This window comes from Podarcis erhardii (genome assembly GCF_964252035.2).
Source record: "Podarcis erhardii genome assembly, chromosome: 8".
In the NCBI taxonomy this organism is placed as follows: domain Eukaryota; kingdom Metazoa; phylum Chordata; class Lepidosauria; order Squamata; family Lacertidae; genus Podarcis; species Podarcis erhardii.
The window spans coordinates 44,369,337-44,383,218 of NC_138499.1; the positions used below are offsets into that span (position 1 = coordinate 44,369,337).

At 40.8% G+C, this 13,882-nt stretch overlaps 1 protein-coding gene across 17 annotated transcripts in view; it reads left to right on the top strand.

Annotated features, from left to right (window-relative positions):
• Positions 1-13,882, top strand: part of LOC309348482 (uncharacterized protein) — a 142,688-nt gene that overhangs the window by 18,157 nt on the left and 110,649 nt on the right. For 3 of the 17 annotated variants that reach the window (XR_014159400.1, XR_014159402.1, XM_081873738.1), the window contains exon 3: positions 2,268-2,352. The exons of 10 other annotated variants lie outside the window; for them this stretch is intronic. The gene's annotated coding sequence lies outside the window, so the exon portion shown is untranslated. Of the gene's footprint in view, positions 1-2,242; positions 2,353-2,464; positions 3,073-3,300; positions 3,346-4,962; positions 6,491-13,882 lie in introns of those variants that run through there. 4 more of the 17 variants (XR_014159408.1, XR_014159406.1, XR_014159407.1 and 1 more) reach the window with 4 other exon arrangements.

The window sequence follows — 13,882 nt, forward strand, 5'->3', positions numbered from 1 at the left end:
CTTTATTTTTGCGGGATCCATGTGATAGCATTGAAAGTCCAGCCAAGAAAAAAATGTCTTCAACTAGCCAATAAAACTGAGATGCTAGTTCCTTCTATTCATTCTGTTGAATAGCAAGCTTTTGATTTTCAGTTTCAAGCTGTTACTCCTTGCTGTTAAAATGTTAGGTATTTTGTCTTCACGAACACTAAAATTAGGGTATGCCGTGTAGAATCTGCAGAGAAATCATCAGATATATTTGTAAATACTTCAAATGAAATTCAGTGTTGCAAATATTTTGAAATGGATTCAAACAGATCACCACTAGGTTATGTTACGGCAGATGAAATTCTTTTAATTACATGGTCTACTGTTGGGATTTGAAAAGTATTAGGAATATCAAGCTTGCCGTAAATAATCCATTGCATGTCTATAGTGTCTCACACCTTTTAAGTGCTGAACAAATTAGCTAATTAATACAACAGCCCCTCTAACTCTAGTTTGGTGTGAAAGGCCACAGTGAAAGACTCTGCCAACACATAGGCTAAAACCATCAGGCATATGCTTTGTAGTGGTGTTAACTAGATGCTAGACAACAGATACCAAGGAAATGAGTGGGAAATTTGCAAGTGAGTGTGGATAAGAGAAGCGGCTTAAGCAATAAATGGGTTAGAAAGCAAAATTTCTGCAAAATGTTAATTATTGCTTACTGTTCTAGTCTAAACACTCCACTAGCTGGTTAAACTGTATGAGCACTCTCAGTGGTTATTGTTTTATCCACTACGACCATTGGACTCACTATTGGTCTCATCCACTCAATCTGCTGGAACCTGTCTTTGTACACAGGGGAAGACCCTAACTCACTAAGGCTTTGAGACCCTTGGTTTGCCAATCAAAGTCATTCCTGGAGTGTGGCTGCTGTCACATACTGGCAGCTTCTAGGAGCCTTTGGTGAAGAAGAAGAAGAGGAGGAGGAGGAGGAGGAGGAGCTTGGATTTGATATCCCGCTTTATCACTAATGCAGGTGGCGCTGTGGTCTAAACCACTGAGCCTAGGGCTTGCTGATCGGAAGGTTGGCGGTTCGAATCCCCTCAATGGGGTGAGCTCCCATTGCTCGGTCCCTGCTCCTGCCAACATAGCAGTTCAAAAGCACTTCAAGTAGATAAATAGGTACTGCTCCAGCAGGAAGGTAAACGGTGTTTCTGTGCCCTGCTCTAGTTTCGCCAGAAGCAGCTTAGTCATGCTGGCCACATGACCCAGAAAAACTGTCTGTGGACAAACGTCAGCTCCCTTGGCCAGTAAAACGAGATGAGCGCCGCAACCCCAGAGTCATTTGCGATTGGGCTTAACTGTCAGGGGTCCTTTAGCTTTACCTTTTATCACTACCCTAAGGAGTCTCAAAGCGGCTAACAATCTCCTTTCCCTTCCTCCCCCACAACAAACACTCTGTGAGGTGAGTGATGCTGAGAGAAATGTGACTAGCCCAAGGTGACCCAGCAGCAGCTGCATGTGGAGGAGCGGGGCCACAAACCTGGTTCACCAGATTACGAGTCTACCGCTTTTAACCACCACACCACACTGGTTCTGAGAGCTGAGTGCAGGGTGGGGACCAAAGGTGGACAAAAAGAAGGAGCACAACACATCCCCCACCAATTACTGCCCTTCTCCTAACGCCCCATGCACCTCATGTATGCCTTTCATTTGTACTTAAAAATAGGAGGGTAGGTTGCGTCAGGCTGACTAAAAATAATCGCTAGATATTTTGTTCACAATCTACAGAAAAAGGTACTCTATAACTAAAATAAGAAAAAAGTTTATTTTGTTTTATTTTTAAAAGATCTAAATGGAATAGCAAACATTTATTTGTCCTGCTGAAATCACATGCAGCTGAAGACTGCAAGTTATGCTAATAGAATATTCCTTGTAGCTGGAAAGAAGAAAGTGCACTTACCTGACCCCTGGATTTTTACATTTTTCCATTATGTAGATTGACTGTTTTGATGGGCTCAGGTGAATGTTGATATCTGGGTCTCAAGGTGGGAATGAATCTGATTGTCTGTGAATTGGTAGAGAAATGAATATGAGCAATTGCCGGTTACAGTATTGGCACTACATTAGCTGCAGATCAAATAAAGCTTTGAAGCAGCTAATCATTTTCGGAGTGGCCATCGAATGACAATATTGACAAAGCCGAAATGCTCAAGAGCCAAAAGGAGAAAAAGTGAGATAGAAAAGCAATAATAAAAAAGGCCTCTCTGATCAGTATCATTTTTTATTGTTCTGCTCAGAGATGAAATGAAATAAACTGTGCAGCAGAACAGACAAAAGGAAGAGCCACTCACACATCATCAGCAAACTCAGGTTCCTTGAAAGGTAAACTGTGTCCAATTTTATAAGATCTTCCACATTCTTATTATTACCAGCACCAATGATATATAGGAAGCTTTGATTTTAACAACCTATGTTTCTATGGTCTCTCACACAGCGCTGGATTGGGCACAAGGGTCCTTGCTCAAGGGGCTGTTACCTCAGTGAACTGTAGAAATGGGGCCACTTAAGCTTGGTTTGAGGAACTTAAATGGATGAAACTGCCAGTCTATAAGTGTGCCGGAAAATTACAGTGCATGCACAATTCTTCGCTGTGGCAAATTACGGCTGCATCTCTGGCTTCATGTGTGTGCTTGATACATGTCCACTTAAAGCAAAGCTGGAGAGCTCCAAACTGAGGTAAGATTGAAGTGTGTAGGAGACTAATAGACAGAAACAGTCTGCAGCTGGCTGCCCAACAGGTTCCAGTGACAAGATAAGCTATGGGGTGCCAGGAGGGCTCTTCACAGGATTGTCTGGAGGAATGGACTTTACAGGATCCATTCTAGAGGGCAACAGCTGTGTTTCATCTGGGATATAAGGTTTCAGGTGGTCCTGAAGGTACCCTGAGCCTAAGTCATTCAGGACTTAGTAAATTAGGACAAGGACCTTCAGCCTGGCTCAGAAGTAGATAGGCAACAAGTGCAAATGTTTTAAACAGTGGTGCCACATGCTGTTTATATTGTAATTATTTGTATGGTTTAAATAGATTTTATATGTATAGTGGTACCTTGGGTTAAGAACTTAATTCGTTCCGGAGGTCCGTTCTTAACCTGAAACTGTTCTTAACCTGAAGCACCACTTTAGCTAATGGGGCCTCCTGCTGCCGCTGCACCGCCAGAGCCCAATTTCTGTTCTTATCCTGAAGCAAAATTCTTAACCTAAAGCACTATTTCTGGGTTAGCGGAGTGTGTAACCTGAAGCGTATGTAACCTGAGGTACCACTGTATATAGTTTTACTTCTAACAATGTTTAACTGTTTTAAAATTATTGTTTTTTTCTATGTTTTTTAGCAGTTCTGCGTAAGCCACCTTGAGTCACCTTGTGGTGTGTGTGTGTGTGTGTGTGTGTGTGTGTGTGTCACAATAATGTGCCCTCATCAGCAATCTGGCTGCACCAGTTGGAGCTTCTGAACCAGGCCCAAGGGCAACTCCACATAGAACAGATTGGTTTTTAAATGTTTCCTCATCCCCCTTACCTGTTTTATGTAACAACTTGCCTGATAAGGAGTTCTGGAAGATTACATCATTGTGAGATTTTGGTTGCTCCCAGTAAAGGTATCACCAAGCTATGGATTTTTTAAAAATTATTTTTAATGTGTCTCAGATTTTATCAAGGAGGAAAAGTGTGTCGACTACCCTAAGTCTGGGAAATACTGACATATTTCCTGAATATGGAATAATGTAATGTAATGGTAATGAATTGCTGTGCGCTGGAGCACCTTCTAAGCTTTGTATCTTTCATCACATCCCTTTCTGTGCTCAGTAATCCCTAAACTTACACAATGCAGAGAAAATGGCATTCAAAGTGGTCTTTATGAACGTTTTTTGTGTTTCATGGCTTGAAGATAAGAGTTTCTGTCTGCTGTAGAAAATCTCTGTCAACAGAATCTGCTTGATCAAAGCATCCGTTGTCAGTTATTAGTAGAAGGAGTGAAAATCCACGATACTGTGATGATCTTCAGCATTTTTCAGCTTGCCATTTTATTTTATTCCCCACACCCCATTTTTATGTTTTCCAAATTGTAACAATAGTTTAACATTTCAGCTCATGATTTTGTCATATATCTGGAGGAGAGCAGGGAAAGGAAATGTTTTTCTTTCTCGCCTTTGGAGAATAATTGAGTCTTTTCTCCTGCAACACATTTTGACTTGCTTGCACAGTTCTTCATCAGTCCTGGTCTCCTAACTCCGATTTGTATGAATCATTAGCCATTATAGTTAAATGGGCTTCCATTGAGCCTCTCTGGTGAGTAAAACCACTGTCGTGTGCAGGACAATAGCTAATACATGATAAGGAAAGCTTCCCAATCTACTAAAAAGAGGAAACTAATCCACACTTAAATTGTATAAGGAAATAGCTCCTTGAAGGTATAATTGACAGTATGCAGTGGAATAGCCTTGCATTTTCCTTCCCTTCAGCTAATCCCCAACAGTGTTTCTTATATCCTTCACGAATTCTCTCATTTTAGAGTGAACTGTGTGATGCTTCCCCTTTGGCATGACCCACCTCCAGAGTTGGAGATGCCCCAAAGGCGTGTTAACTTGGAGTGAGGTGCCATGGCCATATCCAAAGGATTGTGGGACAAGCACTCCGTTGAACTTCCAATATGTGGAAGCTCCTCCCTCCTGTGCCAAAAGCAGCAGCAGCAGGAGCTCAACAACAACAACAACAGCTGACCTTTTCACTCCACTTTGGTCATTTTCAGGTGCAGTTTCTGTTTTCACTGATAAATGGAGACTGGTCATGAAATTTTCAGCACAGCACTAGTCTGATCTATTAGCAAAGCCATGTTTTGCTCATGCATTTCTTCTTTCCTTACCTTCTACAATTTCGGGTGTTACAACAACATGCTCATGTACAACAATCTTTCTTTCTCCCTCCCCCCCCCTCCAGATTCCACAGCTGTATAAGCTTTGCCAGAACCAACTATTCCCTAGACACACTGATGAAGGAACCAAGGATGTCTGTTTGTCCCTGTCAACATGGCTCTTATGGCTCCAAGAGAAATGTGTGGCCTTCTCCAAGTGCTCTGGCTGGGCTGAAACAGGCACCCATGCTCAGTCTGTGATGCTGCCGGCAAGTATCTATGCCCTTATGTCTGGCAGTGGCACTTTGATGAGTGTCACTGCTTTGAAGTTCTTCATTTTAGAAATGGCTGCTGTTATTGTTGCTCCTAGTCCTGTTCTCCACTCTATGCAGATGCTACATTTGAACAGAACAGGCCTCAGAGGCCAGTTGCCCTTAGGATATGATACACTGACTGTAACACAAGCAGGAGGGATGGGGTGAGATGAGAAATGTGAAACTAATGGTGACATAGTAAGCTCCTGTCAGATCAAAGTTGGCGGGTGGTTGCCCTTAGGAAAAGGATGCATGCTAGCAAATGGTGCGTTTTGCAAAAGTGTTGGTTGAAAAATAGTGTGAAGCAAGCAAATGTAAAACAGTGTATTTTGCAAATGTGTTGAGTACAAAAAAAATAGCATGAAGCAAAGAAATAGCAAAATTAGGGATGCTGGATAATTGATACAGGAGCTTTGCTTAAAGAAGGGAAATCAGTTATCTTTGCTTTCAGCCTTTTCGAGGTGAATGGAAACATAAACATTAACAACCTAATTCATAGCCATAAATATAGTGCACTTTACATTAGTATACATTTCTTTTTTTCCCTTTCCCTTTTCCCCTTTTTACATATTACCTGGTTGGAGAACTGCATTACAAAATTCAGATAATGTGGTGTTTGAGGGAATAGCTGTGTTTCGGTTCACATTCATGCAAATTATGTAAGTTCATCTTCAGATGTGAACTGACTCAAATTTATCCCCCATTCCTATTCTCACCATTTCCCCTCTTCCGGGGAGTAACATTCAAGGAAGGTGTGAGCATGCAAATCATCTGGTAAACATTAGGGGCACATGGACCAGCATGGCCCCACCCTGCCTGTTCCACTCCTGACCTTCCAAAGTTGAGAGGGCAAGTGTGAAGGGGATTTCTAACTGCATTCAGCTGAATGGGCTGAGAAGGTCCTGCAATCCTTTACACTCAACCAGGAAAGTCAGGGGTGGCACAGACAGGCCGATGGATGTGCACCCCTACACACTTTGTGCCATTGTGCCTTTCTTTAAAAAATGTCTGAACAGGGTTGTTGCCTTCCTTAATGTTCTAACTAAATAATGATTTTGACTAAACATCAGGAAGAACTTTCTGACACTAAGAGCTGTTCGACAGTGGAATAGACTTCCATGAGAAGTGGTGGCCTATCCTTCCTTGGACATTTTTAAGCAGACAGTGGATGGCCATCTATCATGGATGCTTTAGTTGGGATTCCAACATTGCATTGGGTTGGACTCAGGGTTACTTCCAACTGTACAATTCTATGATTCTAGGAATGGTTTGCGGATTTTTTTAATTATTTTTTTTTGTGGTGACTTCCCAGTAGCTGAAATGTCTTTGACTGATATGTCCAATAAAATAAAATAAAATAAAATAAAATAAAATAAAATAAAATAAAATAAAATAAAATAAAATGAAGACTAGTCCTAGTCATTGCCTGTGGGGCTTTATCAGCTGCTTGCAAACATAATCAAAATTAGGCAGCAGGGAAGACTCCCACACCCTCCCCTCTAATATAATCTATGAGTTGAATAAACAGCCAGTGTACTGACAAAACCTGTTTCTTTCTAACCTTTAAATGCTGATAAGTATTTTATATTCTGAAAAGTATAGAACTACCAAAAGAGATTAAATCAGAAAGAATATAAATAAATGTTCTGTACAGTGTTTTCAGTGTGCTGGGAAATTGGCAAATATACTCTGAGAAATGGTTGCATCAAATGAAAAATGGCATTTGTTAAAAAGGTTCGTGCCACAAAATAAAAGAGGGGAAATGCTGACAACATTAGTCTGAAGCTAAATTTATTATTTCCACAGATATAAGATATACTTCTAGCCCCTTGAGTCTGACCAGTGCTGAACCTTATCAGACATACTAGAGATAGATGAATTACCCCATAAACACACCAGCATTTGTAATCGAAATAAAAATTCCAGACATCTGAACTTTTCTGTATTTACTGGATAGGCTTAACATTAATACATTGCTTCTCACTTCTACCACAAATCTCCAGAGCAAATCAGCTTGAAATTAATGGAACTTGTACAAATACCAAAGTTGCTTCAACCCCTTAGCACCCCAATTAATTCTGGCACAGTTTCACCTGCCTTCTACCACTGACCCTCTAGCTTCTTGGCTGGGCCAGCTGTTTTCTACCTCCCAGTCTTGTCCCACAGGTTCCTGTTTTGTTCTATTATGTGGAGCTATTTGATTTCACCTTTTCCACAGAGCAGCTTGGTTCCCAGTAGCCCATCAACTTGAGGTGGTGGCTCACTTCAAATAGTAGTTTCAGTAATGAAGCAATTTGCTGGTCCTTTACTATCCATTATGTGCAGTTGCTGGTCCTTTATTAACCATCATGTGCAGTTGGATTATTATTCTTCCTGACAGATTCCCCCCCCCCCCATCCCCAACATATTTCCGCACCATTTTGCACTTTCCCCCCTAGTATTGCTTCTCTAGAAAATTGGTAGCTAATTTCTCTTAAGAGATGGTGGAGTCTTGAATTCACATTTTACTAGTCACTGGTCATTATGGTCTTCTATTTTGGGCAATATAATTGCTGTGCCTCTGACCGTAATCCTATACCCAGTTTCTGAAGAATCAGCCCCATGGAAATCAGTGGTGCTTCCCTCTGAAAGTGAAGGAATGCACTGCACATTTATGTATACAAACACTGTAAAAACAGGAACTGTGAGTATACTAAACTTTAAGGAGAGGGGCTCTGAAATGACCCCTCTGCTCAGGAGAAATGACTCAAGGCTTCTCAAAGAGGTGTGTGTGTGGCAAACTCACCCCACCCCCAAGAGGGGCAGCAGCAATTGGGAAAGGGGGGGAGGAGCACAGGCAGAGATAAAAATGTGTTTAACAATGACCAATAATGCAGAGCTCAAGCAACACATATAGCGTGATAAAAATCCACTTCGCTAATTCAGTCCACAAGTGATAGAATGGAACCCCTTGTGTAATGTATCTGATGAAGTAGACCACATTTTGCAAAGACTTATTAAATTTGTTCGTCTTTAAGATGTCATAAGACTGTTGTTTTCGCTGCAGGAGACTAGCATGACTACCCCTGTGGAAATTAATGAGATAGTAGCAATTAATATTCATTTTAAAATGAAACTGGGTTTTACATCATCCACCTCTATAAATATATGATGGGATGTCGGTATGAGTTGCTAATGCAGTCTGCTATGTATCTTATAGACCTTTTCAATAACAGCCTATGGATATTAACCAAGTCCTCTACATCTATTGATTGAGGTGTTTATAAAATGCTAAATCATTATGTTACCTAACTAACATCAGCATAAATTTATTGGCCTGGCCAGACAATGTTTCTTCATTAAATAAATGTGCATTTTAACTACCACTAGGACCATATTGACATATTTACTGGACTTGAAACACCTATCTTAGATCCAGCATTCTCACTCTTTTTCCATAGCACAATGCATTTGTTTCTGTGAGTAAGAAGGCTTTTGGGAGGAGAGTCACAGTTCCTTCCACTGCATTAAATTCACTCCTACTATGTAAAGATATTCATTCCCAAGACTGCCAGTAGCCAGGGGATTTACTTATGCAATCAAATGGCTATTTTTTGGGGGGGGGGTTACAATCATATTTCCATGAACTACAGTATTCAAAATGTCCGAAAAGTTTCCATCTCTCAGTAAAATGTTGCCTTGAGAGATGGTGAGCGCCATTTGCCAGATCTGATTATACTCATTAGGCATCTAGGGTGGTTGGGAAAATATATTTGCAAAGATGGTGCTTCCCAAGTTTAAACCTGCAAGGGAACAGCTGGTTTTTATGTGATGACTTCCTTTGCCCTGCTGTGCTGCAGATTTTCCTGCTATGACAGGGCTTGTTATGGCCTGTAAATGAGATGCAACTTGCAGCAGGTTTCTGTTAATATGATATCTGCAGGAGCAGTGGGGAAGTCCTGGGATTTTGAATTTAGAGACCGTTAAGTGTTGCAAGGATCTGGAATGAGCCATCCTATTTTGAATTACAACCTGAAATTCTACAGTGGTAGGTTTTGAGTTGCTAGCACTGTGCCATTTCCTCAACAGTAGCTGGCTTTGAATTTATTTATTTTAGAAACAAATGCTGCTCTATTTCCCAGCCCTTGAATCCCATCTTCCATGTGACTGGTGTCTAATATTTATTTATTTAAAAGATTTCTCAGCTGCCCTTCATCAGAGGATTCCAAGGAGGTGTACAAAAGTGTCAATTAAGCTATTAACTCAAAGTATACATACTTACTCAGGTTCGCTTGCTTACCAAGCCCACCTACTGCTGAAAAGCCACCCTCTCCCTTTGCTTCTTGCCAAAACCACTCTACCCCTTCACTTCATCCAAAGCTACACACACCTCCACACTTCAAGAAGGACACTGACAAACTGGAACGTGTCCAGAGGAGGGCAACCAAAATGGTCAAAGGCCTGGAAACGATGCCTTATGAGGAGCGGCTAAGGGAGCTGGGCATGTTTAGCCTGGAGAAGAGGAGGTTAAGGGGTGATATGATAGCCATGTTCAAATATATAAAAGGATGTCACATAGAGGAGGGAGAAAGGTTGTTTTCTGCTGCTCCAGAGAAGCGGACATGGAGCAATGGTTCCAAACCACAAGAAAAAAGATTCCACCTAAACATTAGGAAGAACTTCCTGACAGTAAGAGCTGTTCGACAGTGGAATTTGCTGCCAAGGAGTGTGGTGGAGTCTCCTTCTTTGGAGGTCTTTAAGCAAAGGCTTGACAACCATATGTCAGGAGTGCTCTGATGGTGTTTCCTGCTTGGCAGGGGGTTGGACTCGATGGCCCTTGTGATCTCTTCCAACTCTATGATTCTATGATTCTATGATTCTATGATTCTATGATTCTATGATTCTATGATTCTATGATTCTATGATTCTATGATTCTATGATTACGGCTCACAAACCCCCTTCCCCTTACATCTCAACAAACCTCCTTGACCACCCTGAGGGAAGGCCAAGAAAGAATTCAGGCTTCTTCCTTGAAAAATTCAGTAGCAGCAGTGGATGTGTGTGAGAGAGAAAGGGAGAGGTTTTCTCCCATTCGTTCTCTTTCCATCAGCAGAAACATTCTGACAGTAAGAGTTGTTTGACAGGGAGGTTTTTTAAGCAGGAGTTGGATGGCCGTCTGCCATGGATGCTTTAGCTGAGATTCCTGCATTGCAGGAGTTTGGACTAGATGACCCTTGGGATCCCTTCCAACTTACGATTCTATGACTCCATGATTCTATGTACTTGATAGTCTTGTGGTTCACAAAGCAAGCAGGTCTTGGCGATGTTAGAAGCAAATCTCAGTCTGGTAATGTTGACTGCTCTTTTCTTTGTGGTACCCAACATTTCCCAATTTTGTTGTTGCTGCTGCTGATTGTATCCATTGCATAAGCTTCACCCCACCCCACCACTTCCATTGTGGATTTATCTGTATAATATGCATTGCCAAATATATCCCTTTCCATTTGGACTGAGTGGTATTTGGCTGCTGAATAGAAATGTTTCATGTTAGATAAATGGTTTTCACAAACTGATATTTTTATTTGTGATACATATCATTTTCAATGCTATTGTTTCAGCCAGACATTATTTCTATCAACCACTCAGGACTTTGAAAAATGAATCTGTCAGTGCTAGCATCAATGTCAACTGATTCCTTACTAAGATGCATAAATATGCAGCAATAATCAATGTGTGCTGCTGTGGCAGCAAACACTCTAACTGGAAAGAAGGTTGCTAATTATGGACATTAACCTTTGGCACTAGTAAAGGTTATAGCTGAGCTGAATCACCAGGGAAGGTTTTCTCTAATGCAGAGTAGAATAATCCTTGGAGCCTTGAAAGGAACATTCACAAAACCACTAAATTTAGATTTGTTACCTTGTGACACATTGTAACTAACCTTTTTTCGCATAAGGTCCAAACAGCTGAAATGTAATCAAAAGAATAGATTTCCCACCACATACACTTTAGGAAGAAAATCAAGCTCCAAGCCTGCATGTGCTCACTAGTGAATAAGACCCTCTGAATACTATGGGAATTCTTTCTGAGTAAGAATGCACAGGATTTCACCGTTAACCAGTAAAGTGTTCCTAAGAAAGGAAAGCATTGTGGGTTGCGGGTGGCGCTGTGGTCTAACCACTGAGCCCAGGGCTTTTGCCGATCAGGAGGTCGGCAGTTCAAATCCCCATGACGGGGTGAGCTCCTGTTGCTCGGTCCCTGCTCCTGCCAACATAGCAGTTCAAAAGCATGTCAAAATGCAGGTAGATAAATAGGTACAGCTCCGGCGGGAAGATAAATGGCATTTACGTGCGCTGCTCTGGTTTCGCCAGAAGCAGCTTAGTCATGCTGACCACATGACCTGGAAAAACTGTCTGCGGTCAAACATTGGCTCCTTCAGCCAGTAAAGCAAGATGAGCACCTCAAACCCAGAGTCGTTCACGACTGGACTTAACTGTCAGGGGTCCTTTACCAAACCTTTTCAAGAAAGGAAAGCATTGTGGCCTCAAACATGGATCACTGTGGCTGACTTGCATTTGATAGTCCAATGCTCTGTTCTCACATTGGCTAAGCAGATAACTATGGGAAGCCCAGAAGCAGAAGCTGGACGCAATAGTACTCTCCCTACTTTCAGTTCCCAGCAATTCCAACAGTGGAGGTAGAGCATAACTTTAGTCTCCATCAATTTGTCTGATTATCTTTTAAAGCCAAGTTGGTTGCCATCACTATCTCTTCTTGGATTCAGATTTCATCATGCTCATGGGCTCACTGAGTAACCTCTGTGGCAGGTCTCTGTCTCTCACCCTCCCATCTGTAATATCAAACTAATAGTGGCATACTTCATTTGGTGGTGATATGGATCAATTAGATAAGAAAATATTCATCCTGAAGAGCAGAGAAAGCATGAGCTTTAAATCTAAACAAGAAGTAATTGGTTGTAAAACCAGAGTTAATTCATGCCTTATTATTATTATTATTATTATTATTATTATTATTATTAATTGAGCTTAATATTAGGTCTTAATAACATTTTTAGAAAATAGGATTTAGTATTTAAATAGGGTCTTAATATTCTCTTCACAATCCTCATAAATGCTCTAGAATTGACTAACCTTTATAAAGTTTGAGCAAATTACCATGACCAAACAGCCATTACATTTGTGAATTGACTTGGGGCATTTGGCATGCTTGTAGGTGTCTTGAACCATTGTTTTAGCAACATGGCAAGACTCCATCTGTTTTTGAAAGCTTGGCAGTGATTGGACAACTGTGGGTTGAACTGCAAGGGAGATGGGTGTCAACTATTCCAAAGAAAGTGATCCACTCAAGCAACATTCTTAGTACATCAGTCTGATTGACCACCAGAATAGTTAAATGCACTTTAGTTTCATAAATTGGGCCTTAGGAAATTTGTGGACTTGCTCTTTGGTTTAGAAATGTGGTTTTGAGATGACTTTTCATGGTTCAGCTACCTACAGGCTCTTCTTATGTACAATAAAGGTAGAAAGGGATAGCTTTGCTCGTAAACAACATGTTATTTTTCAAGTTCTCAGATGAAAGCATGTAACGAGTTCAGCCAAATGATTTATAGCTCCATAATGAAGCCAAAACAATTCTTTCAAATTACCAACAGAAAATAATATACTTGGTTACATGATAAGTGTTGCTTGAAGGTCCATACACTGAATTCTTAAAATTGTTGAACTTTTTGCAGGATCAGAAAGAATGGGCCAGCAAATGTACATAAGAAACTGTCTGTGATGCAGAGATTATAGCCGCAATTCTTTGTTGTCTTGCAGAACAAATGAAATGCATTATCCTGCTGTCTGTTTTAGATTATACACACATTTGTTTATTTTGGAACATTCAGAATTTTTTCTCCAAGCATTGACAAATGACTGTTTTTAGGAGACACTCCATTCTCCATACACATGCAATTCCTTGGTATCTATAAACTAGTTTTTGAGAATGAGTGTGTACATTAAAATTTCACTTGCTTTTAGCTGGTAGCCAACCTAGGTCTTTGGGTTCATTTCACCAGGACATGTGAACTTAAGTGACAATCTCACCAGGAAATGATGTGTAGACACAACTCTCAGCTGCAGTGCCTTATCAAGTATGTGTTTGCTATTTAATCTTTACAGAAAATGTGTGTGATAGGTTGGCTGTGGAAACAGGGAGTCATCTTTCATTATAAGATGTGATATGGCCCTAACTTCATGAAGTTCTACTGTACAGCTAGTAAGTCCAGATTGTGAGGTCCTATCTGAATTACTGAACTAATATTTTAGATTCACATATTCGTTATCTTGCACTGCGCCTGAAAGCTTGGTGTTGCCCTTTGTTCTTGTGGCACCTCTATTGTTGTGAAGAAAATCATAGGGCCTGAGCTGTCCAGAAATCCCATGTTCCCCTATGCTGAATAGGAAAGATTCATTTTTTTGATCCCCATAACTGCGTTTGGCTTTAAAATGGGAATTTCTGACTTTGTTAAGGTTTGCCAAGAAGAGGCTGAACTGTCATGAATTGTGCTCTGGGTTTTTGGTAATGAAATTTTCCTGCAGGTTTGCTAAATAGCTCTGCTCCTGTCACAGTGGGCAAAACTCTGTGGGTGAGAACATGGTTTTTGTGATTCACATGAAAGGTGGATACTGTAGTGAGTATGCTTTTGTC